The sequence below is a fragment of the Epinephelus fuscoguttatus genome, linkage group LG17, assembly GCF_011397635.1.
Source record: "Epinephelus fuscoguttatus linkage group LG17, E.fuscoguttatus.final_Chr_v1".
In the NCBI taxonomy this organism is placed as follows: domain Eukaryota; kingdom Metazoa; phylum Chordata; class Actinopteri; order Perciformes; family Serranidae; genus Epinephelus; species Epinephelus fuscoguttatus.
The window spans coordinates 267,276-294,860 of record NC_064768.1 but is presented as its reverse complement, the minus strand read 5'-3'; the positions used below and the strand labels follow the sequence as shown (position 1 = coordinate 294,860).

Below are 27,585 nucleotides of genomic sequence, written 5' to 3'. Positions count from 1 at the left end.
TTCCTTTCGTTTTGCGTATTTTGTGTTGTTTTTCGTATCTGGAACTGTACTTGTGAGTGTGAGAATTTTAAAAGAATATTTTGTCTGCACATGATTTTAAATATTAAAATAGCCCTCCAGAGGCAGATCAGTACGTCAGTCATTTTTCTTTTGATTACTGAAATGTTTACCCACTAATACTTGGCCGTATTTTAAGTGTAACCCTTCACCATAACATACAACTAGTGTTTTTATCAGTAAAAATGGAACATTTTTCACACATAAAAAGCACAAAGATGTTGAAATCTAGGCATATTCTGCCATCATAACTTTGCTCTCAGAATTCACTAGATTGATGCCTTTAAATCAAATACAAAATTTTCTCCCGGGGGAGCATGCCCCCAGACCCCCTTACACATATATATATATCTTATTGTTCAGACTTAGATATTTGACCGTACTTGTATGTGCCCCTGTATCAAAAGGACTGGCCCTAGCTTGGCCCCCCCATTGAAACTGGTCTAGAACTGCCACTGTTTCCAGTAGCCATGCTCCTGGAGTCTGACGCTTTGTCCTGCATGCAATAATGTCATTGGCTTGGCTGATCTGTCGTAGTATCTTTTCTGATGCTGCTGTCATTGGACTCTCCTGGCGTGAACATCTCTGTAGCTGATTACCTTGGGCTGAAGCTGCTGGTGGGTGCTGGGTAGGATTGAGTGTCAGCAATGACTCATGAGCAGCTGGGCTGGTGATCTGAAGCTGCCCAATGGAGTGTTATGATCCCTTTAAGCAACGCTATATCAATTTTCTCTCTTTGTAATTTTGTTAAGATTTTGGCAGGATTGAGAATCTCTAACATTTAAGGTAATTATTTTCAAAATATTATATTCTTCAACTAGAAGATTGTGTGTAGTATAGAGTTGTCTTTAAGTACACTCTCAGTGTCAAACAAAACAAAACAAAGGTCTTCTTCACAGAACAATATTTTTGAACCACAAAACTGAACAAGAATTTTCATTGTATTGACTTCCAAACTTGATGGGCTCCCCTCTAGAGGCAGAAGGATGATCTTTCATCCATCTTCTGTGGCTCCTAGATAAGTCCAACTTTTGGTGTTTGCCCATCTGGTCAGTTGTGTTCTTAATTCTCTATATTATGTGTTACCTACTGTCCAAGCAATGTTATACAGGCCCATAAAATACACAGAAAGGCAAGTAAAGAATGGTTTCAGCTTTAACTTCAAGTGATTTTACTGTATTCAAAACATAGGATGTAGGTAAAAAAAAAAATCAAAGTTGGGGGGAAATGATTCAGTGTCTCTTTAAAAAGATCAACTTAAAACTCTGCTTTCATTTCTAAGGGTTTTTGTGCCCATAATTGTTTTTTGTGTCTATATTTCTCACCATTTGATTACATCCTTTAAAGATATTTGAAGTAACATTATATCAGTTCTAACTCTCTAGTGATTTGACTGTACTCAAAACATAGATTGTAGGGTGTTGGTAACTGAAAAGCTTAAGTAGGAGGGGAAATGTTTTAGTATCCCTTAAATCAACATAAAAGTCCCCTTACATTTCTGAGTCTGTGTGCCCATATTTCTCTTTTCTGCCCATACTTCTCTTTCTTTGGTTACACCCTATAATTCAAAATAAATTGTCATCCATGTAAATCTATCCTTTTAGTGTTTCATTATTTTACTTAGTCTTGTTTGGGATCAGTATTCTCTCTTCAATGTCATGTTTCTTCCTAAATTCCTGTACCTTTTCTCTCATGTGTGTTATCATCTGATTTCCTCCATCTCTTGTCGCTGCTTGTTGCCATGTGAACGCTCTCTTTACATTGTCCTCCATGTTCGTAGTGGGCTGATCCTTTGGGATTTCCACGTCGATTCCTTGTGTCCTCAGCTCATGTGCAGCCTTCTGAGCATTTTCATAAATCTGTGTCCCGGTACACCAGTGAATGTGGATTCTTGTCAATACACGCATGACTAAGAGAAAGAACGGTAAGGGAACAAGTCTTTTAATTATTAGAATTAGACAACTTTATTGTCATTGTATATTGTAGAACGAAATTCTGTTCAGCACTTAGCACTAGCAGTAACGTGACTAGCTAGTAGCTAGCACTAGCATAGAGTACCAAGCCGCTGCGTTTATACGCGCTGTCATCTTCATTATATTTTAACACGTGTTCATCAATGTTTGTGTGTAAACAGTGTTAATGTTGGTCAGAAACTATTACTTACAGAGACCAGGAGGTGACATGCATATGTTATTTTTTTAAAAACGCTTTCGTGCGCTTTCTAATTCGCGCGTATATTTTAATAAAACGTGTGCACGTTTTATTACTATTTTGGGCGTGTTTTATAAAAACTATAGTTTAAAAGGCTGAGTGTGCAATACATCTTGAAAAAAAACAAAATCCAAGGCTACTCTTCTCTGGTACAAGTTAAAAGGCCTTTATTAAAGCCCCAACAAGGAACTTTCGTGTTGAGTTGATTTTGGCGACCCTGTGGACAAAAGCGGTAGTGTTTTGCCGGAATGAAGCCTACATTTCCGATGAGCTCTAGCGTGTATTGTCATAAAGACGCTTACCTGGCTCATGCATGTGTTTGTTTTGGGGATGAATGAAACAACAAGACGGGAAAACTTTGCCCCCGCTCATATCGGGGATCCCAGCTCACCTCGGCCGCGCCCCAGCTCCACCTCTCCAGCGTAAGCGCCACCGCCACCGGGGTAAACACAGCGGTCAGCTGGTAAGGCTGAATGCCTGTTTGGCGAGCACTTCCATGGCTTCTTGGACTGAGTATGGAGCGGTGCCTCGCCTCTTTATTTCTCTGCACTCGCTGAACCCTGTCGATGCCTGGCTGGTACCTGTCGGCCCGGATGAGGTGTTCCAGCCCCGCGGCCCCTGCTCTCCTCGTCCCCACTGGCACGGGGTGAATCTGCGCAACCTGCGGCCTCTGTGTGTGGCTCCCTGGACAGCTAACGCCGTGGACCCGCCGGCTCCTGCCAGGATTGGGCTGGTAAATGCTAGATCGCTAGCGCACTAAACGTTTATCCTGAAGGATTTCCTGACTTCCTGAGGATTGGATTTTCTCTGTGTGACTGAGACATGGCTGACTGTTGGTGAGACCAGTGCTTTCACAGAACTTTTACCCGATGATTGCTGCTATTTTAACTCCACGCGGACGTCGGGTCGAGGAAGAGGAATAGCGACTATTTATAGGAGTCACTTTAAATGTAAGCAGCTAGGTAAGATGACATGTGCCGCAGCTAGGTAAGATGACGTGTGCCAATCAAAAAGAGGCGGAATGGATTTTCAAATTGAAAGCTACTGTGCATCCAGGAATTAATGAGGACCTTGACCTTACTCCATTTTTGTAAATTAATACTTCCTATGTAAAGGTTCCCTGCTTTGTATATCTGTTTGCATATATTTAGTGCCTTTTTTTTTCTTATTTTGGTTGTCTCTTTTGCTTTATGTACGTATATTCTATTAATTTTCATATGTTACTTCTGCTTCTGAATGCAGTTGATGTACATATATTTTTTTTGTTCTCCTTGTTTCCTTTGACCTTTTTATGCTTTATTGTGATTTTTTTCTAATTAGGGTCCGGGCAGCTAAGCTGCCAGGACACTATTGTAATCCTACGTATTCTTCTTCTTTCTTCTTTCTTCTTCCGAGGAAATCATACTTCCCATCCGTGAAAACTCACCAAACTTTGCACAAAGGACCAGTCTCATGCCAAATATCCTCAGCTGTAAACTCTTTCATTCATAACAAATCAACCATACGTGCTACAACTTCACAACTTTCATCAAACTGTAGCCCCAATACTGAAGAAACTTTTGTACATTTAAACCTATTAAAAATTATGAAGTTCATCTTCTGTTTTTTTTTTTCAAAAACTGTGAAAATTCTTAAACCTATCTCCTCCCACAATTTTTGCTCTATTGACACCAAACTTGCTACAGAGCATCTTCAGACTGTCCTACAAAAACTGTGTTTCTCAGATTTTTGATTTATCAAAAATTGAGCCTACAGTGCATCAAAATGTTTGACTGTAAACGGTACTGTAAACATTTAAATGCAAATTCTTGCTAAATAAATCTTCAATGTTCATGAAAAAAGGACAAAATTCTAGAGTCATGGTAGATAATGTGTCGCAAATTTCAGAATTTTATCTCAAAAACTGAATTTTTGACAGCATTTTGAATTTTGCTCTCATGTGAACAATTGGAGTCAATGTAAAAATGGCAATTTTAAACATCAATTTTTCACTTATGAACCAAATCAATCATTGTTAAAATAAATTAATAACATCTCCATGCTGTCTAGATGCAATATGTGTATTTTCAGATTTTTGTTTTGATAACTGATTTTTTTTTTTTACAGTGGTTTGAAATCTGCTTTTCCATGCATGGACAGCTGCTAAACCTGCACGTCTGGCTTAGTCAATTTGTGAAGCTACACATGAATTGTTACTGACTAATTTGTTCAGTGAGATAGAAATTGATCCTCAGAGGTTGTGAGTTCAAGCCTCAGCTGATGCAAAAGGCAGATTGTGTTTCTAAATTCCTAAATGTCTTCCAATTCTTCTGCTTGTTGCTCAGAATTGCCTAAAATGCCTGGACCCGACCCATCGCTGCGCAGCAGCTATAATTATATTTGTTATTTTCTCATTGTTTGCCTACTGGCCCTATAATGCAGGTTTCTATTTATGAGTGCATTGTGTAAAGGGAGTTTTGCTTATATGCCTGCAGTTTGGCAAATGGAGTGTTTTAGGGCTGTGACAACAGGCTTGTTCGAGATGAACTGCGCCTCGCCTGAAAAGTAGACGAGAGCAGGCGGCCGCAGCGGGGGGTGATGACAAAAAGCTGCGGTGAAGTCGGACAGCTTCCCGACAGTTTCCAGCAGCCTTCAGTCTGTACAGGAAGTCACAGACACACTAACATCCTGTCTGGAATTATGTCATTTCATTAAAAAAGTGATCAGGCCCATATCAGTTTGTTCTCAGTCACCAGCTGTTTTAATTATGATAGATTAATTTATTAAAATGCTTTACAGGTGATCTGTAGTTTATGTTCATGGCTTATCCTCCATTTGACATGAATTCTCCTGTAAATCAGCATCATATCAGTTTGACCTGTCCCCTCAACTACACAGGCTGAATAAACTGTTTGACTATAAGGTTCATATTTTCAGAGGGAAAAAAAACAAGACAACAGCTTTCATTAAGGCTCAGTCAGATACAGTCAGGGCTTCACATCTCATGTTATTTTAAGAATCCTCACATGACCACAAGTCTCTGTGTTGCTAAATACTTTAATAATTAAACCATCCAGTATTAATATAGTAGCCTACAGTAGACTCTGTATAGTTTATAATGAATGTATTCAGTCTCTGACAACTAAACTTCACCATCAGTCACACAACATGTTTTCTGTTCACAGAATAAACCTTCAGATCAGACAAATACAATCTTAATCTCGAAATTCAACAAAAATGAGTAGTTTATCTAAAACGTCATAGTGTTGAGTTGACATCTTATCCAATCAGCTGTTAGATCAGGTGAGAGCCAGGCGGTGCAGTCGGTGGAGAGCAACTGCAGCGCCTGGCTCTAAAAACTGCGGCCACCTCGCTCTCGCGGTTGTATCGCTGTCCACTTTTGTAATACGTCAGAGCAAGTCGGGGTGAAGTCGGACACAAAACTAACCGGCATGCTTTGTGCGCCAATCGCCGGTGATCGAATCTGCACAGGACTGGCTCATCTCGAACAATACCGCGGTCATGTGACGCCTACCGCAGTGAAGACGTCATCACTGCACAAAAAATAAATAAATAAAAATCTGATTCATCATTGTGACGGATCTGGTTCCCAAGCCAAACGTTAAAAGAATACTCTGACGATTTGGGAGTTATGCCCTTTTGCTATCATTTTCATATTGAGACAACATGATGGATATCGTTTTTGTGTCTGTATGTCCAGTGGCTGGGTCTCAGTGGTTAGCATTGGGGTCAGTACGTCCGGCGCTGTGATCCGCGGAGGGATACACCGGTGAGCAGGCACAGACATAGCTTGTAAACAAAACTCAGCTGTTCATTTAGCCTTGCGATATCTCCGGACTGTAGTCGCTGCAATGGACGACTTTGAACGCGATTTTGAGGAGTTTCTTGTCGCGGACACAGACCCAGAGCCATACCTGTTTGAGCCGGAGCATACAGATGAGGAACTCCCAGGTGTTGGATGCTGAGCGGGCGAGAAGAGAGGCTGAATCGTCTGGAGCGGCGGACCAGCAACGGGCTGAGGGGAGACGGAGGTCAGGGGAGGACTGGTGGTGTAGCTGCGGGGCTAGCTAACATATTCCTACGGAGGTGGAATCATTTTGCTGCACAGAATGGGATTCGGTGCTACCATCATTGGGGAGATATATAATCAGGAGGAAAACCGCCGCAGGGAGTGCATCACCAGGAGTGAAAACTTTGCACTGTTAAATCCAGTTTAGCAGCTTCCTTAATTTGGTCATTAACACGAGTAGTGGCGAAATACCTCGATAGCATCATTAATGTGGTCTGTAGGATCTGTAGTGGTCGCGATTGTTGCTATCCTCAACAGTTACCCACCGGTGTACAGCTTGACATTAGCGTGGCGCTGATTGGCTAATCGCTAGAACCGCCCCCACCCCCAGCGTTCATTGGTCTGTCCATCGTTTGGACGAGATAAATCGCAAATTCATTGCAGTATGCCAGACCAGAGATGCAAGCCTACTCAATTGAGTGGACAGGGTCTATGGTCTGGAGCTAGGCTACCGTTTTCCGTTTTTGTTATCAGAACCAAAAACGAAAAACAAAACCAAATTCAAATAGGGTCAGGGTACCCTTCAGGCAGTTCGTTTTTTTGTTTAAAACCAAAAACGAAAAAACGGAAATACCATCGTTTTCCCGTTTTTTCCTTTTTGTTATCAGAACCAAAAAACGAAAAACGACAAAACCAAATTCAAATAACAGCCCGATTTTGAATCCGTGTATCATTCATTCATTCGTTTTTCAAAATAAAACCAAATATGAAAAAACAAAATAATGACTTGTGTATGCCGTTAGTAAGAGACACATGCAGCGTTTAGTAAGGGGGGGGGACTACCAGGGTATACTAGGGGGGTGGAGGGGGACTGCTACTACTACTACTACTACCACTTGAGCTCGGGTCACTTTGACCCCTTAGGGCAGCGGGCGCTGGGGCCCTAAGGGGGACTACCACTCGAGAGCCCAGGTCGCTGTGACCCCTTAGGACAGCGGGCGCAAGGGCACTAAGGGGGACTACTACTACTGCTACGACCACTCGAGAGCCTGGGTCGCTTTGACCCCTTAGAGCAGTGGGTTGGACATACAAAGGAAGACTACTACTCGACCTCGGGTCATTCTGACTCCTTAGGACAGCGGGCGCTGGGGCACTAAGGGGGACTGCTGCTACTACCACTACTACTACTACCACTCGAAAGCCCGGGTCATCCTGACCGCTTAGGGCAGTGGGAGGGTTAAGAAATAAAGCAAGGATGTTGGCTAATTTTAGATATTTTAGATAGTACTCTAGAAACGGCGTTTTTGGGACGGTAGGTTTTTTTGTGGCTTGTTGTTAAAAAAGAGTTGTAAAAAGATACATCTACTGAATATATCTAATATCTAGTAAAGCCGAACTAATAATGACACTGCATCTAAATGAACTATGTTAAGAAAAAGTAAGGATGATGGTTAATTTCAGATCATTTAGCTAGTACTGTAGAAACGGTGTTTTTGGGACTGAGTATTTGAATAGACCTATATCAAATATCTAGTACAACCGAACTATCATGTTGTTATTATTATTATTATTGGTGGGAAATTATAACAGAGGAATATATTTGCAGGAACATTTTCGTGTTTTTGTGTGTATACAGGACGTTATTGAATCAGGGAATCCGTGTGTACACCACTACAATGGATCTTAAGTGACTTTACATTGGCATTGTTTCCGTGGTAATTTCAACCCATTTCGTGTTGCCACCATGGAATGCGGTGTTACGCGGTCGTGGTCATTTCAACTATTTCTGCGAGATCAGGTTGTTTTTTGGCCTAGTGTATAAAATGATTTTTATTTGTTTATTTTTTACTGTAGATAGTTGCTAAAATGAGTCATCCTCAGATAATACAATACTACTAAAAAGTAAAACCAATAATAACAATAATGAAATAAGCAAAAATAATAATAAAATTATACTGAAATTTTAAAATCTATTTACAGAGTGGAATGGTAGCCTAATAGATAATTTATTATTATTATTATTATATTATTATATTATTATTATTATTATTATTGTTTAGACACTATTTATTGCTTAGGTACTATTTAGCCTATTATTGTATTTACTTTTAGCATGTTCTACTTTTATCTACTGTAGGCTATATGTTTTAATTTATTTAATCACGAAAGTATTTTATGTTAGGCCTACATCTTAATATTTTATGTCATTTATCAAAGTTTAGTTCTTAACTCCAGTGTTTGCTCAGTGGGAGCGTGTGCGCCGGCGGGGGTGGGGATGCTAAATTAAGTGGAGATTGTTATAGATGTATACATAGAATAGATGTACATTTAGGTATGATACAAATTAGCAACAACAGGAATAAATGGGAAAAAATGGTTAAAAAACAAAACAAAACAAAACAAAACAAAAACTAAAAAAAATAATATTGAAACACATTTCCCGTCTCAGGTATGTAGATTTTATTGATGCCACACAATTATTTTCAATGTCCTGACTTTAACACCAACTATTATAATCCAATGTGAAACAGAGCTCAAGCTTTTCACTTAGAACACTGGTGCTAGGAAGAGCATCGTGATTTCCATCAGTCTTCATCACTGCTGCTCCTGTTGTCAGTACTAGCCTACTGCTGCTTTCGTCACCTGGTGTAGAAAAAAATCACTGTATAAGAGTGCAGACATTTTTATCTACATTATATTCACATCTTGTACACATGGTTACATTCACAAACATATGGCCATGTGTAAACCGCAAAAAGCTGAAACTCTACAAGAAATTATAGCATTATTACTGCTGTTTTTTTTTTGTTTTGTTTTTTAAATAAGATTATCCATTTGGCCTGTTGCTTTAGGACAGCATGAAGTGGGGAAATAAGAGAATGGGGGAATGACACGGGCCGCAGGCTGGGATCGAGTCTGCGACCGCTGCTGCGAGGCGGTGCCTCTGTGCATAGGGTCTGTGCATGCTGCGTACAGACTACACTCCTTACCAGGTGATGAAACCGGCAGCAATAGGGGCATCGGTAGCTTAGTGGATAGTGCCAACGTGGTGTAGGAGTGTAGTCTTCATCACTATCCTCGCTGTCAACACAGCTGTCGTCACTTTCGACTGGTGGAACCCTGGTTTGAAGTCCACCTGGTCGCTTCCGGTCCGACAAGAAACCAGTGCTTGCAAAAGAAAAAAACTTGGCTTCCGGAGAGATGAAAATATTTAAAGTGCATGAAAGGCCCGAATCCGGCCCGCTATCCGTTTTTTCCATTTTCCATTTAAACAGAAATTCGGGAATCGGAAAACGAGTCGTTATCCGTTTTTTCATTTTGGTTCTGGAAACAAATATTGAAAAAACAAGTCATTATTTTGTTTTTTCATATTTGGTTTTATTTTGGAATAACTGACACAGAAACAAGTCGTTTTTTCGTTTTTGGCCAAAAAAAAGAAAAGAAAAAACAAGTCGTTTTTTCGTTTTCGGCAAAAAAATGAAATTCAGCTCAATTTCTTGTTTTCTGATCCTACTGCAAAAAACAAATTTACCACTCCATATTTCAATTCATTGGTGGGCAGGCTCTCAGCGTTCCTTTACTTCTGATTGGCTAACGTGCTCTGTCACTTACATTTGGGCTGCGCCCTGCAAAATAAGGTTACCTCTTGGCCTTTACGCCAAAACATTGCATGTTATAGCCTATACAACACAGTGTTTTTTGGAATCTGATAAACTGTCCAATGCTGTTTAAACACGTTCAGACTATTAAAGAAACTCACTTTCAAGCTACATTCTGCGGGTGCACCACAATCCTGCTCACTCACAAATATTAATAATCTCCAATATTAGACTATATGAATTATGTTCCATCAGTGCAACCAGTCACATCAATAGAGATCATTATTCATTGATCCTGCGTGTCTAAAGCTTCACACAGATTTTTATCATTTTAACTGAGATTACACATTTGCAATAAACATTTCAGTGCAGGAGCTGCTCTGACAGACTGACAGCTGTCTGATCCATGTGCAGAGAGGCACAGACTTAGGCTATATAAAATTTAAAAAAACTAGATGGTTCTTCTTACTCCACTATAGCAGGTAATGTGAATCTCTAAACTGTCTGCACAATTATAATAATAATAATAAATATTATTATTATTATTATTATTATTACTATTATCAAGTGTCTCCATGTGACCACAACTGAGGGGAAAGTCCAGTGACAGCTTAACTCTAACTGATAGTAGCCTATAGTAAATGCCTTTCCATAGATGTACATCAGTTTTTTCCCATCTGGCTGTCAACATAGGCCTATTCATTCATATTTGTATTTTTGGTGACAACTTTGATGCAGTGCGACACCTGCTGGTCATTTTTAATAACTACTTTTGGCGTGCTTGCTGTCATGTTGATAGTTTTACTGAGAGCAGACTTCACTGTTCACGGTACATCCTGAAGAAAACTTAGTTTAGAGCTTTCATTTTCATGGTCTATCAGCTGCATATTAACAGGCAATACAACAAAACGCTGTTGCATTACTTCATTACCTGTCTGTGCGTCTGCAGCCTCCGGGTCTGCAGAGACATCCTGCTGGCGTAAAGGCCAAGAGGTAACCTTATTTTGAAGGGCGCAGCCCAAATATAAGTGACAGAGCACGTTAGCCAATCAGAAGTAAGGGAGCACTGAGAGCCCGCCTACCAATGAAACGAAATATGGAGTGGTAAATTTGTTTTTTGCAGTAGGATCAGAAAACAAGAAATTGAGCTGAATTTCGTTTTTTCATTTTTTTGCTACAACCAAAAAAAATGAAAAAACAAACTGTTTTTTCATTTTTTTTTGTTTTTTGGCCATAAAACGAAAATTCAACGACAAGTTTCTGGTTTCTGATTGTGTCAGTTATTCCCAGAAAACAAACGGTTAAAAGGTACCTTGGTCCTGATGGTGGTGATACGTCACTCTGTCACCGCTGTGAGAAAAAATGCATACCGTCACAGTCCTAGTGTTGATTGGCTCCACCCATGTCTGAGTAGGGCCTCATTTCGGCCACGTGAAACCTGCAGCTTTATACTCCAATGAAGGCCAGTGAGCATGGCCGAAACATGTTGGTGTTTTTAATGTTCATCATGAACTAGGCCTTTTAACTTTTGTACCAGAGAAGAGTTGCCTTGGATTTTGTTTTTTCAAGATGTACTGCACTTCCTGACCAAAGAGCACCTTCCTGGATACCATGATACTGCAACCCACATGAGCGCTTCATCTGGTGTTGTCTTTTAGGCTGTGCGTGCAATATTGGTCCATTTGGAAGAGGGGAAAGCTACGGAGCAGAAGAAGTTTTTGTTTTAAATGCTCAGATGGACCTGATTAATGTGAATGATGAGGTAAGAGTGAGGAAATAATATAAATATACAACTACAGGGTACATCTGTGCGTTTACTTCGGAACAAAGGTCCAGGTGACAGTATGTTGTCATGGATACTGTTTGCATCTGAAGACCGTCTCAGCTGTCGCTCACCTCACCAGCATTACGTTACTTGACGTTCGTTTATGGCTTCATGACTCCGCTTGCCATCGCAGACAGAATTCACCCACCCTAGATGTGACTCACTTGGGTTTTGGTGTAAACATGCTGACAATTTTGAAGTCATTAAAATGTTGAAGGTCTTCTCCCTGGCAATTGTGTTCGTCCGGCATTACGGCTCCTCAAGATGCAAGCTCACCTTTTTCCAGCTCTGTGCATGCTCTCCTTTCATCCCAGAAAATAAATACAAATATAGCAAGATAAAACACAACATATATATATGGTTAATATGCTTTACTGACAGCTTACTGTGCAGTTAATTTAGTTTGTTCTTCCATGTTTTGAGGCAAGTAAAATCAAAACAAACCACTCACATTGTTCTCTGTAGTTACAGAACAAGGTATGCAATGGTAGTTTTCCTCTTGTTATATTTAGTTACAGGGTAAATACAGCTATAAAAGCGCTACTAGTTCCCCCATTACTACATTTAGTTACAGGGTAAATACAGGGTATGCAGGCTGTATTCTAAAGCACTACTAGTTCCCCTGTTGTTACATTCAGTTACAGGGTAAGTACAGGGTATGCGGGCTGTATTCTAAAGCACTACTCGTTCTCCCATAGTTACATTTAGTTACAGGGTAAGTACAGGGTATGTGGGCTGTATGCTAAAGCACTACTAGTTCCTCCGTAGTTGCATTTAGTTACAGGGTAAGTACAGGGTATGCGGGCTGTATTCTAAAGCACTACTTGTTCCCCCATTGTTACATTTAGTTACAGGGTAAGTACAGGCCGGGCTGTATTCTAAAGCACTACTAGTTCCCCTGTTGTTACATTCAGTTACAGGGTAAGTACAGGGTATGCAGGCTGTATTCTATGGGGTGCCGTTTGTAAAGTGTCTGTAAAGTGTTAAATCTAAATATAAATGTTAAATCTAAATATTAAATCTAAATCTAAATGCTAAATATAAATATAAATGTTAAATCTAAATATTAAATCTAAATCTAAATGTTAAATCTAAATGCTAAATCTAAATCTAAATGTTAAATGTTAAATCTAAATGTTCTGGGTGAAACTAAATATTTAGTTAATATGCAAATTCACACTGCCAGTCACCGGAAGTACCAAAATAAAAGCTCGAGATGGTGGACTGTGTTTATAGAATCAAATAACGAATTAAAACCAACTTATCGGTGGAAATGGACACTTGAACATACATTAGCGTGATAATAACTACCAAAAATAACAAGAAACATGTTTGGAGAAATTTTATTTGACATGTACTTTGAGTTGTTAGTGTCCCTTCGGAGGGATTAACAACCTAAGCTAAGCTAACAACCGTTAGCTCTTAGCCCCGTTAGCAGTGTCTGTAATGAATCTTTTACTCTTAAACGGTCCGTGAAAAAAATATTTTTTTCTAGCGGATGTCTTAGTTACAACATGATTGAGCTAGCAAAGCAGTTTTGTGTTGCGATGTGTGGCATTTATTCAGTTTTGGGAAATCACGATGTCTAGAAAGCATCAGTGGCTGCAGCAGCAGCAAAGCTATCAGGACGTCATCTGTTAAAAGCCTCCCGTTGTCGGATACGACATGAAACTACTCCAGTTAGCTCAATCATGTTGTAACTAAGACATCTGCTGGAAAAAATATTTTTTTTCACAGACCGTTAATCACCGTTAATGAGTCATTACAGACACCGCTAACGGGGATAACAGCTAACGGTTAGCCCCGCTAATCTACGATAACCATGTTATTAATTTCAGAATGTGATAGTAATGTTTGTTCAATCATTGTGTTTATAGACTTTACAAACACCAGATTAGTCTAAACGGTGATATAGTGACGTGAAAAATGTGAGATATGCATATATATATGCAGCTAAACGCCGCTGGTTTTCTACCCGGAAGTATTTGTAAACAACAAGGTGATTCCCTCCGAAGGGACACTAACAACTGAAAGTACACATCAAATAAAATTTCTCCAAACACATTTCTTGTTATTTTAGGTAGTTATTATCACGCTAATGTATGTTCAAGTGTCCATTTCCCCCGATAAGTTGGTGTTAATTCATTATTTGATTCTATAAACACAGTCTGACCATCTCGAGCTTTTATTTTGGTACTTCCGGTGACCGGCAGTGTGAATTTGCATATTAGCTAAATATTTAGTTTCACCCAGAACATTTAGATTTAACATTTAACATTTAGATTTAGATTTAGCATTTAGATTTAACATTTATATTTATATTTAATATTTAGATTTAACATTTATATTTATATTTATATTTATATTTATATTTAGCATTTATATTTAACATTTAGATTTAGATTTAGTATTTAGATTTAGATTTAATATTTAGATTTAACATTTAACATTTAGGTGCCATGTTTAATATTTAGATTTAACTATTTAATATATTTCTAAGTTAACAAATATTGCTGTAAATGTGGTAAAAGGTGACGTTAAAAAATTCACAACACTTTTTAAACATTGTTTGAAGCTAAATGTGGCAAAATGTTGATGTTATTTTCAGTTCCCCCGTTGTTACATTTAGTGACAGGGTAAGTACAGAGTATGCGGGCTGTATTCTAAAGCGCTACTAGTTCCCCTGTAGTTACATTTAGTTACAGAGTGAATACAGGTTATGCAGGCTGTATTCTAAAGCGCTACTTGTTCCCCTGTTGTTATATTTAGTTACAGGGTAAGTACAAGGTATGCGGGCTGTAATATTAAATGTAAATTGTATATTGTGTATCATATAAAAAACAAAATATTACATCCTTAACTTAAAACCAGTATTTAACATAGTTCTTATTTCAAAATAAGTAAACTGATAGCATTTAATTCTTTATTTCTTAGTTTTTCTTGCAGTGCTTCATTTTGTCCTTTGTTATCTTCCTTTCCACTCCTGATGAAGATGACAGGGTTGAGGTTGAGATGAGGGGAAAGAAGCTGGTGCACCTTGGCCATATGTTGACCCTATAGAGAAAAACTGTTAGTTTCAGTCTCTTGACCATAATTTATAGTCTGAGATATCTGGATTTCTGACAGCCATGATGTCTCCCAGTTGGTGAGAAGCCATCAAACTGTTGGCCACACAGCCGAAAAGCCATCATCGCTGGCACTCTAGATGTGAATAAATACAATATTAATGGTCTATGTAAGGTTATACAAGGAATAATGTATAGCTAACTAAAATCAGCGTCTAGTTTCTAGTTTGTCAACAAAGCATTACAAATATGTAGCACAATTATAATGGAAAAGTTGCAGTTAATTTCCAATTATCGTGTGAAACAAGCTTGCAACAGTAGTCATCTAGCAATAAGGCATGAAGCCAGCAGCATGAGTGACTTTCCCTTTTATTTTATTTTACTGACAAAACCTAAATGAAGCATAGGACGTTTGATATGCTGCTAATCGGCAGCAAAGCAATTTTAACTTTATATAAGTTAAAAGGAGGACGCGTTGAAAGTTTAGCCAGCGCAGTAACAATATTAAAGTTAGCTTCTAATTTGTAACTTCCGATTCCCAGTTAAGTGAAAGTTATGGGAAACATTATTAATGGTTCATTCTAAGTATAACGTTAGTGGTTTTTAATCTGGACCTGATCTAATGTGGTTTAGAAGTAGATTGGTCAGTGAAATTGCACTTTGTTTGGTTTTCACAAATAGAATAAAAGTTTCACAAATCTGAAACTGTGTTTTAGTGAGTCTCAGAAGTGTCCTTAATAATTTAGTCTAGATTTGACAAGTCTAACATTAGTGGTTTCTGATTTATAAATACCAGTGAAATCGCCCTTTTTTCATAAGCAAAATAAAGGTTTCAAATTTCTTGAACTGTGTTTCACACTGTTAAAACCTTTGCTACGCTGTCTAACACTAACACTTTAATAAGTGTAAGTGGTGCAAAAATGGAGAATCTGCTGCTAAATATCATTATTTATTTTCCCCTAAACTTTTCCTTTCATCCTGAATCGGATGCGACGAGTCGCAAGCTAACCTCAGCGTTGTAGTGCACAACAGGACAGTAACGTTAGCAGATTAGCTTACTGAAAGTTGCAATATGAATAAAATCACCTGAACACAGAGCTGCCAAGCGTCACGCTTTGAGTGTGACAGTCACGCAATTTGACCCATTCTCACACCACACGCCACACTTGACATTTCTCACGCTTTTATTTCCCCATTCAATACTCAATATATTTATTTTTTTCATGATAATAAACTTTGGTCCTCGCAGCTTGCCGTAGTTCAAGTAACTCTGATTGACTGACCGAGATAACCAATCCCAGACCAATCCATCAGTCCTTTATGCCTAAATCTAACCAACCACGGAAGGCACCACGCAATATAAACCAATCAGAAGCAATGTAAGGCGGGTCTTGGCGTCTCTAACTATCTTTCACACACAACAGCGCCAACATTTAAAACCCACTCGACGTTCTCCTGCTTGCTAGAAGACCGACGGTAGGTAACTACCCAATTTTGTTCACTGTTGATTCGCTGTTTCTCCTTGAGTTTCCTAGTTAATATGTACTGTTTTATAGGCTGCTATAAGTCTATCATTGTCCTGTATTTGTTGCAGAGCTGTGTAACATTTATTTGCCTCTTCTCTTGGCCAGTTCACACTTGAAAAAGAGACTCTAACGTTAGTCTCAATGTGTGTGTGTGTGTGTGTGTGTGTGTGTGTGTGTGTGTCAGAGTTACAGACTTGTAAATATCAATTTAGACCCCCCTAAAGCAGTGTTTCTCAAAATTCTAAATTTCAAGGTCTATCCTTAACTCTGACAGTGTACAAATGGAACCAAATGGACCCCAATGGGTCCATTTGGTTCCATTTGTACACACCTTGTAAGGGTCAATTTAGACCCCCGTAAAGGAACCCACAGAGTCCCTGGAATCCACTTTGAGAACCACTGTAAAACTAGCATTAGGAGGCCACAGTGCAGGGAGAGCCGCTGGCATGGAGGTGAGGACATCAGTCTTAAGGTATAAATCGATGTTAAAAAAGGCCAGATTTTTACTGAACGCATCATGACACTAAAGTCTCACTCTTGTCATTTTCTGAAACTTGGCAGCCCTGTGAACATGTTTTTTTGTCTGTAAGACACAAACCCACATGCATTATATTCTATTACACTGAATGTAATGACATTTTAGAATCTATCAGAGCAATCATAAGTGTCAGCTTGTAAAAGCTGCAGGGTAACGTTAACGCTTTGCTCTTTCAGCTGGACGCACAGCATTAGCTTGGATGTGGACATCCGGTAGCTAACAAATCAAGGTAACACTCCAACAACACCTCTCATTTGTTCAGTTAACGCCAGTAGTCGAATTGTTAATTTTTAACAAGGGGGATGCAATGTAGCTTTGAATTTTTGCGTGCACACATCATTGAATATGACAGCACAGATGTGCAGAATTAATCAAGATTAACAATGGCATGACCTATACTTGCTTCCTTTAAAGGGCCAGTGTGTAATATTTGGCATGGTTTATTGTCAATCTGAATCTGAATCTGAATATTCTACTCATTAATATGTTTATAAGTGTATGATCGCTATAAAATAAAATTTCTTTTGGTTTTCGTAGCCTTATAATTATGTTTATATATATATATATATATATATATAGCAAGGGCCTTGCTTTAGAGAGATCGCCATCTTGCGCCGCCACATATGTACGGCAGACCAAGTGGACAATCCAGCCAGCCAGAGAACGCGTTTCGCATGTATAAATGAACCAACGAAGACAGGGGAAGGACGGAAGAAGGAGGAAGAAACAGCAGTGTTAGTAGTTCGTCGATAGAGAGTAGTGAAAAGTTTTTTTAGTTATAAAGTTTGCGAATGGACCACACTTACCACGCAACAGGAGAGAATGAACCCGAACCGTCATCTGCAAGGAAAAGAAGACGTAACTTCACTCCTTGTGATGCACTCTCTGCGGCGCTTTTCCTCCTGGTGATATATCTCCCCAACAATGGCAGCAGTAGCACTGAATCACATTCTGTGCATTCAGCCTCTCTTCTCACCCACTCAGCATCAAACACATGGAGTTCCTCATCTGTATGCTCCGGCTCAAACAGGTATGGCTCTGGGTCTGTGTCCGCTACAAGAAACTCTTCAAAATTGCGTTCAAAGTCGTCCATTGCAGCTACTATAGTCTGGAGATATTGCTAGGCTAAACAAACAGCTGAGCACTGTTTACAGGCTACGCTGTCAGTCAGTGTGCGGGCTGGAGATTGGTGGAGCACAGAGGGGAGGGGGGTCCCCACTCAGTATGGTAAACGAGTATGTGTGTAAAGTTATTAAGTGTGTCTGTTACGCTAGAAGAGTCAGAGTTTGGGACGGAGTGGAGTATTACCGGAGTTTCTGGAGTGCTCAAATAAACGGGCCTTTTTCCCGAACGCTCCTCTGGTCTCCTGCTCGTGAGGGATTCATTACAATATCGTAACATGGTTTAGATTTCTAAATAAACATTCACCTCGTCGCTAGATAGACCTACTCCTGAAAAACTCGTGCGCAAGGCTTTTTGTCCCTACGAGGCCACCGTTATTTACCCGACGGGAGGGGTGAGCGGGTGAGCCCTGCAATGTAGAATTTGACCACTGATGTCACTGTTTTCAACCCATTTTACACACTGGCCCTTTAAAAACACAAATAATGCAGTAGTATTACTATTGCAGTACAGATAAAAAAAAACATTTTAGAATATAAATAAGAGTAGTTCTGAAATAGCTGTGAAAATTAATAGAGACTTAGACTTAGAGTCAGTCTACCTGCCTGGTTTCTCCCTGTCCCTGTTCTATCTATTTTAATAATATAGATAATAAATGTGCAAAGCAAAATTCATTCATTCATTCATCTTCTAACTGCTTCATCCTCTTGAGGGTCGGGCGAGAGGCAGGGTACACCCTGGACAGGTCGCCAGACTATCGCAGGGTTGACACATAGAGACAGACAACCATTCACACTCACATTTACACCTACGGACAATTTAGAGATTATCAGTTAACCTAGTCCCCAATCTGCATGTCTCTGGACTGTGGGAGGAAGCCAGAGTGCCCGGAGAGCCCACGCTGACACGGGGAGAACATGCAAACTCCGCACAGAAGGGCTCCCACACCCGGGATCGAACTAGCAACCCTCTTGCTGTGAGGCGACAGTGCTAACCACCACACCACCGTGCCGCCCCCAAAGCAAAATTAATAAATGGAATTAGGAATAGTAGTGGTGACATAGCTGTGGAAATTAATTGCACAGTCACTTTTATGCTCTAGATATTTTCTCTCAGCCAGTTATAATCTCTCATCACCTATGAGAAACCTGCATGATCATCCTTGCTGGCCACTGTCTCCTTCCTGATCCCGCTCTCTCTATTGTGGCAATAAAGATTAAAAATACATGTGCAAAGCAATAGTGAGCACAAGTTCTTATTAAGGAGGAGTGGGTTTATTCCTAGCATGAAACTAGCTAGCAAGTGATTTAACATAGGTAACAATAACATTAGTATTCTTGTTAACTAGCTTAACTTGATATATTGGCATCTATTAATTAGACATCATTTAGCTAACATTAAATACATGCAATACATTGTTTGGAAGAAACTGTGCAAGGTTTTTTTGCTTCTTGCTGGCTGGTTTGCTGAACATAGTTAACACAGAGGCACTGCCCAGTAGCACACCTCTCGTCTGTGTGACTGATTCAGACAGAGATATTGGATGAAGCGAGATAACCCACCGTAGGCTTATCCAGTGTTAAGAAAACGGTTACTCTTCCTGTCTCCTAAGTGGGCGTAGTTAGCTCTCCCTACAATCAGAGCCTGTTCTCCCTCAACCCCTCCCCCCCACCACCGTGTTGAACAGAGGCTTTGTGGATGTCTGTGTATGCGGATCGAGAAGCAGGTGGAATGAAAATACATTCTTCCTTTTATTGCAGCCTATTGCTGCACAAAGCTTGGGCATTTTTTATTTATTACTAGCGATAAATAACTGTTTGTAAGCGAACTGTAATTTTACTGCCTGTTTATCAAGATCACAAGATCTCGCGAGAACTTGTTTTCTGAGACTGACAGGGCTCAAAGTTAATTTTCTCTTGATCTGTGCAGATGAAAAATGCAGCTTTAGTGTCAGAATGTTGGTAAGATGTGTGGCTTGTGGAAAACGAACCCATAAGCCGTCTCCAAAGGCATTTCAGATAATTTGGCAGTACATCCAACCAGCCTCACAACTGCAGACCACATGTAACCACACCAGCCCAGGACCTCCACATCCAGCATGTTCACCTCCAAGATTGTCTGAGACCAGCTACCCGGACAGCTGCTGCAACAATCGGTTTGCATAACCAAAGAATTTCTGCACAAACTGTCAGAAACTGTCTCAGGGAAGCTCATCTGCATGCTCGTCGTCCTCATCGGGGTCTCGACCTGACTGCAGTTCGTCGCTGACTTGAGTGGGCAAATGCTCACATTCGATGGCATCTGGCACGTTGGAGAGGTGTTCTCTTCACGGATGAATCCCGGTTTTCACTGTTCAGGGCAGATGACAGACAGCGTGTGTGGCGTTGTGTGGGTGAGTGGTTTGCTGATGTCAACGTTGTGGATCGAGTGGCCCATGGTGGCGGTGGGGTTATTGTATGGGCAGGCGTATGTTATGGACAACGAACACAGGTGCATTTTTATTGATGGCATTTTGAATGTACAGAGATACCGTGACGAGATCCTGAGGCCCATTGTGCCATTCATCCACAACCATCACCTCATGTTGCAGCATGATAATGCACGGCCCCATGTTGCAAGGATCTGTACACAATTCCTGGAAGCTGAAAACATCCCAGTTCTTGCATGGCCTACATACTCACCAGACATGTCACCCATTGAGCATGTTTGGGATGCTCTGGATCGGCGTATAGAACAGCGTGTTCCAGTTCCTGCCAAAATCCAGCAACTTCGCACAGCCATTGAAGAGGAGTGGACATTCCACAGGCCACAATCAACAACCTGATCAACTCTATGCGAAGGAGATGTGTTGCACTGTGTGAGGCAAATGATGGTCACACCAGATACTGACTGGTTTTCTGACCCCACCAGACCCGCCCAGTAAAGCAAAACTGCACATTTCAGAGTGGCCTTTTTTATTGTGGCCAGCCTAAGGCACACCTGTGCAATATTCATGCTGTCTAATCAGCATCTTGATATGCCTCACCTGTGAGGTGGGATGGATTATCTCGGCAAAGGAGAAGCGCTCACTAACACAGATTTTAGACAGATTTGTGAACAGTATTTGTGAGAAATGGTCTTTTGTGTATATAGAAAATGTTTTAGATCTTTGAGTTCAGCTCATGAAAAATGGGAGCAAAAACAAAAGTGTTGCGTTTATATTTTTGTTCAGTGTACAAAATCACCATTTATAGGGTACTTTCTATTGGGAAGTAGCTGTCCCCAACCCTGACCTCTAAAATTCAATTCAAGTAAATAACACTTAAAACATTTTTCATATTTTTTTCAAAAGTGTAATTTAAAACATCTTTGTGATTAAGATTAGACAGAAGTTGAAAGATTTAGATGTATTGTGGGATTCATTTTTAAATTAAGAAACTATGCAAAAAAAAATAGTGTCCCGTGTTTTCACGTCACTGCCGAAACACAAGAGTTTTGATATACTGGTTGAGTCTATATTTTAGCCACACCCCTGAATGTCTGAGAAGGGGGGTAGTACTGCACCCCTGTCCCAGATGGCTGCATGGTAAGTCGCTGACTCCCATCATTTTTTAAATAAATGTCTTCCAAAGTCTGAAAATCAGTGTGTAACTTTTAAAACTGTCACTACCGAACACGTTCTCTTCAATTATGAAAAAATTTGCGGGGTTTATGCAAAATATTATGTTTTTCTGTGTGAACAACGCTTCAAACATGTGTTTGTTAGCCATGTGACTGCTAGCATTCTTTAGTTATCCTGAAAAATAGCTAGGAATGTCACTACCGAAACAGTCACTACCGAAACCTATGGTAAAGTTTCGGTAGTGACATGATCATTTTGGTAGTGACAAAATGGAATGGTGAGTAGTTAAACCCCATAATTTTGTGGTCCAAAGTCTTGCTCTTCTCTGCTCTAGTCTGCTCTACTCTACCCTGGTTGAATCTACTCTGCTTTACTCTTTTTTACTCTATACTCTACTCTTCTCTACTCTACTCTGCTTTACTGTATACTCTACTCTGCTCTGCTTTACTCTATTCTGCTCTACTCTGCTCTGTTCTGATCTGCTCTACTATACCCTGATTGACTCTACTCTGCTTTACTCTATTTTACTCTATACTCTACTCTTCTCTACTCTACTCTGCTTTACTCTCTGCTCTGCTTTACTCTATTCTGCTCTACTCTGCTTTGTTCTGATCTGCTCAACTATATGCTACTTTGCTCTACTCTACTCTGCTCTACTCTGCTTTGTTCTACTCTGCTCTACTAACTCTGCTCTACTCTGCTCTGTTCTACTCTGCTCTACTCTATTCTGCTCTACTCTGCTCTGTTCTACTCTGCTCTACTTTGCTCTACTATGCTCTACTCTGCTCTACTCTACTCTACTTTGGTCTACTCTGCTCTACTCTATTCTGCTCTGCTTTGCTCTACTCTACTATACTATACTCTGCTCGACTCAACTATGCTCTACTCTGCTATACTCTATGCTCTACTCTACTCAACTCTGGTCTACTCTACTCTACTCTACTCTGTTCATCTCTATAATCTGCTCTTTGCTCTACTCTGCTCTGTTCTACTCTGCTCTGCTCTACTATACTCTGCTCTGCTTTACACTGCTCTACTATGCTCTGCTCTACTCTATTCTGCTCTGCTCTACTCTACTTTGCTCTACTCTATTCTGCTCTACTCTGCTCTACTTTGCTCTACTCTGATATACTCCGCTCTGCTTTACTCTGCTCTACTTTGCTCTACTCTACTATACTCTTCTCTGCTTTACTCTGCTCTACTTTGCTCTACTCTACTATACTCTGCTCCACTATACTCTTCTCTACTCTGCTCTACTCTATGCTCTGCTCTACTCTACTATACTCTACTCTGCGCTACTCTACTATGCTCTGCTCTACTTTTCTGTGCTGTGCTCTACTCTATGCTCTGCTCTACTCTACTCTACTCTGCTCTACTCTACTCTTCTCTACTCTGCTCTGTTCTACTTTGCTCTACTCTGCTCTACTCAACTATATTCTGCTCTTCTCTGCTCTACTCTGCTCTACTCTATTCTGCTATACTCTGCTCTACTTTGCTCTATTTTACTATACTCTGCTGCACTATACTCGTATCCACTCTACTATGCTCTGCTTTGCTCTGCTCTACTCTGCTCTACCCTACTCTACTCTCTCCAAAATTTGATTATTTTATTGACCACAAAACATTTGTCTTTGTAATATTCCCACCATAAGGCATACATTTGAGAAAATATGATGCAACCTTAAAAACAGAATATTGGTCACTACCGAAACAGGACAGTCACTACCGAAACAGTGCAGTCACTACCGAAACACTGGGTGTTTTGTAAAAAATAAAGTATATTGAGTTATCAACTAAAGTATTATGATGCTAATTGGTTACATTTATGTTCTGTTTCATCAATTATTAACTCTGAAATCAATCTGATCAGCGTTATGAATTTTACAAAGAAAGATCGCATTTAGATTTTAAAGAATTCTATAATTTGAACTTCGAAATTTGTTAAAATATTATTTTTTATAGATTTAATTGTGAAAACCTTTGGTCAAAATTTGTAAAAATTTAAATCTTTAGACAAGGGAAGGAACAAGCATAACAGGTTAATATATATTTTTTTGTATAATATAATACTATATGTTTTGGTAGTGACAAGTTTTGGGAGAGGAAAAACATTCCAAAACAGTCTGAAAATACAATATAAAAATTTACAGTCATTTTATGTGACCTTTACATATGCTACTATATATAGGGACAAAGTTTTGGAAATAAAACATACAAAATTTCAAAATATTTCCACCCTTACTTTGCACACATTCGGTAGAATGCCCCATATATGCGTTGTGTTTTATCTTGCTATATTTGTATATTTCCTGAGATGAAAGGAGAGCGTGCACAGAGCTGGAAAAAGGTGAGCTTGCATCTTGAGGAGCCGTAATGCTGGATGAACACAATTGGCAAGGAGAAGACCTTCAACATTTTAATGACTTCAAAATTGTCAGCGTGTTTACACCAAAACACAAGTGAGTCACTAGGGTGGGTGAATTCTGTCTGCTGACGGCAAGCAGAGTCATGAAGCCATAAACAATAGTCATGTAATGTAATGCTGGTGAGGTGAGCGACAGCTGAGACGGTCTTCAGACGCAAACAGTATCCATGACAACATACTGTCACCTGGACCTTTGTTCTGACGTAAATGCACAGATGTACCCTGTAGTTGTATAGGCTACCCCCTAAAAATATAAAGGAACAATGTAGATTGTTTGTAATTAGGTCATTTTAAAATAAAATCACATCTGATTTATTACTTGCTGCAACTAATAACTTAACGAATATCTGACAGGTAGCCCAAACAAATAAAAAATAAAAGAAAGTAATGTTGTTATCTCTGTTCCATTTCAGGGCCACCAGACAAAACACAAGCCCTGATTCATTTCAGGGCCACCAAACAAGACAAGTTTACAAAATGCAAGCAGGCTCCAAAAAAAAAAAAAAAAAACTATGGGAGTGAGTAATTTGTAACTTGTGAACTGTTCATATTCATAACATAATTCTCAGTCACAATAGCAACTGTTCCCCAAGTGATCAAGCATTCTGTTTCAATATGAAATCAGCACAGCTGCCGACGGCATTGTCGAAGATTGTGGTAACTATTTGTTTTGGGGCCGCCCCTATACTGTCACTTTTTGGAAAAATTTTGTTGAGTATATTCGTTGCAACATTTATGTTCTATTTTCACTACTGTACAAAGATGTTTTGTTTGGATTTTATGATGTCAGCATTTCAAAACAAAAACAATTCTATATCATTATCAATTATCTTAGTGAAATTCCATATTCATAAGAGTAAACCCTTGTTCAAAATTTTTATGAATGAAATGCAGCAATACTTAGAAACCATTCATCACTCCACAAACTCCAAAGCTATAAAGACTCTGAAAATATGTAAACAATTTAATTGTTTGAGCTGCTGAACTTTTTTATTTATTTATTTGTTTATTTTATTTCTTTTTCTTTTCTCTTAACCCTGGCATATTTGTTCTGTTCATGTCTGTCACTGCTTGTTTTGTACAAGAATTGAAATAAAGTGTTGGGGGGAAAAAAAACTCATCACGTCTTTTTATCGACAACTACTTATGACATATTTCTTCTTCTTTGAACTAACAGACTGGACCGAGTTTTGGCATATTGCTGCCCCCAACAGTCTTAAGACATATTTGCCTTTGAGGGGTGTCCCATTTTAAAGTCACAGGACAGCCCTTAACACTTGGTTTTGAGGGCTAGTGAGATTGAGGGTTGAGTTTGAGAATTAAGATATCCACCTTATTTTCAAACACGGAAGTAAATAGTGATCAACTTACGTTTTTTGTGCGTGACTTCCGGTCAGCCGCTTTCCTTCATGCTTTCCCTTACCGAAACTAATGGTGTGAGCTAATTTTTTTCAATTTTCAGTTGTTTATGTTAGGCAATCAGTTAGTTAGTTACTTAGTCTGTGTATTTTATATAGATAACTGTGCCCACGTTTCCGTAAAAACGGAAATCTATTCCCTCTAAACGCGAATAAATCGCACGTCAGTCAAAAACTATGAACTAAAAAAGCACAATCTATCCCGAGTGAGACAAACTGCTCGATCCCCGTCTCCAGTGTACCGGCAGAGAACCTGCAGACCCGAATCAGCGAAAAAACACACCGGGCTACACAGCCTCTCTACCTGAGCAGCTGAAGCTGCGGCTCGCACCCTCAACACACAGACGGTGCTTCTGCATGCCAGCCAAATGTGTGCGCATCTGTGAGAAATAAATATGTGAGGTGTACGCTGCTTTTCTGTCTTTTTTTTTTGTTAGATACATAATGTTGTGAAGTCTGTTGGACGGAAAGGAAGAAGCAGGTCCGTGGAGTTGATTGGTTAATTCTTATCACATGACATTCAGTGCGCTTGCTGCATTCGAAAAAGTTGAGATTTTTCCATCTCTGTGCACCGCGGACGCGTGCGAAAAAACAGGTGCGTCACACCGAATGCACGCCGCTGCGGCGTCGCTTTGGATTGTGAACGTGCTTGACGCGCGTCTACATTGAAACTAATGGATTTGTGCGCGCAAAAGACGCTACATCTGAACGGCCCCTAACACAGGACGGGTTGGTTTTATTGACTGAGTTGATCATTAAGCCATAGTGATGCGCGGATCGGCTCTGATAGCACGCGAATCAGCATGTACGCATCAACCATCCAGCTGTTAGAACATGATTGAGCTAGCAAAGCAGTTTTGTGTTGCTGCGTGTGGTATTTTTTCAGTTTTGGGAAATCACGATGTCTAGAAAGCATCAGTGACTGCAGCTGACAAGGACAGCTAACACTAGCAGCAAAGCTAACATCAGGACGTCATCCGTTAAAAGCCTCCCGTTGTCAGATACAACATGAAACTACTCCAGTTAGCTCAATCATGTTGTAACTAAGACATCCGCTGGAACAAATATATTTATAGAAAAATGTGATTATATATATATGTGTGTGTGTGTATATATAAACTCAACAAGGTAAAGAACAAGGCGAACAAAAAAAACGGAAGCTGGCTGCGTTATGTTTTGCCTCTGTGTTTACGTGAAAAATAAGGTGGATAGGAATCAGTGCTCAGTGACGCTCAGTGACGCTGCGCTTCTCTCATGATTGTGATTGGTCCGCTGTGTGCGCGTTCACGGCTCTTGATAAAGCAACCCTGAGTTGAGTTACCGAGTTGATATCCAGCGTCGTGATACCGATTATCCTGACTGCCATTGTTAGGGTTAGTCAACCCAGGATAGGTCTGGGTAACCCAGGAAAGGTTGATCTCGCTTCGTGATACAGGCCCCTGCTCCCGACCAGGTTAGGTTCACAGAGTCAGTTACCATAGTAACTGACACAGAGCTTCAGTTACCTCTCTTTCTGAAACAGGCTGGAGTTACTCCGCTTTCTCTGGTTTAAGTTACCTCCCTTTCTGAAACGGAAAACCCAGAGTTTCCCTCATTTCAGGGTTAACAGACTCAGAGTTTTCACTAAACCTGCTTTGTGAAATGGACCCCTGTAGAGTCAGAGCCTTGTTTTTCCAAGCAGCGCTTCCTTCCTTCTTTTTTTTTTCAGTATGTGTGTGCGTGTGTGTGTGTATGTACGTGTATATACAGTATGTATATATAATGTATATAGGCCTATATATACCCAATTTTATCCGTTGGCCATGTCTCGCTGACAATGAGCGAGACATGTTGGCAGACTATCGTAGGGCTGACATATAGAGACAGACAACCATTCATGCTCACATTCACACCTGTGGACAGAGTCACTTATTAACCTTGTCTGCATGTCTCTGGATTGTGAGAGGAAGCTGGAATACCCGAAGAAAACCCACACTGACACGGAGAGAACATGCAAACTCCACACAGAGGAGGGTTTGAACCCAGGGTGGGGGAACCCTCTTGCTGTGAGGCAACTGTGCTAACCACTGCACCAACGCGCCACCATGATAATGATGATGATAATTATTGTTGTTGTTATTAATAATTAATAATAATAATAATAATAATAATAATGATAGTAGTAGTAGTAGTAGTAGGGGAAGGAGGAG

At 39.9% G+C, this 27,585-nt stretch overlaps 1 protein-coding gene across 2 annotated transcripts in view; it reads left to right on the top strand.

The window, feature by feature from the left end:
- Positions 1 to 27,585, top strand: part of gtf2h4 (general transcription factor IIH, polypeptide 4) — a 136,011-nt gene that overhangs the window by 601 nt on the left and 107,825 nt on the right. Inside the window, exon 1 of one of the 2 annotated variants that reach the window (XM_049601595.1) lies at positions 1,844 to 1,981. The exons of the other annotated variant lie outside the window; for it this stretch is intronic. The gene's annotated coding sequence lies outside the window, so the exon portion shown is untranslated. Of the gene's footprint in view, positions 1 to 1,843; positions 1,982 to 27,585 lie in introns of those variants that run through there. 2 annotated transcript variants of the gene reach the window in all.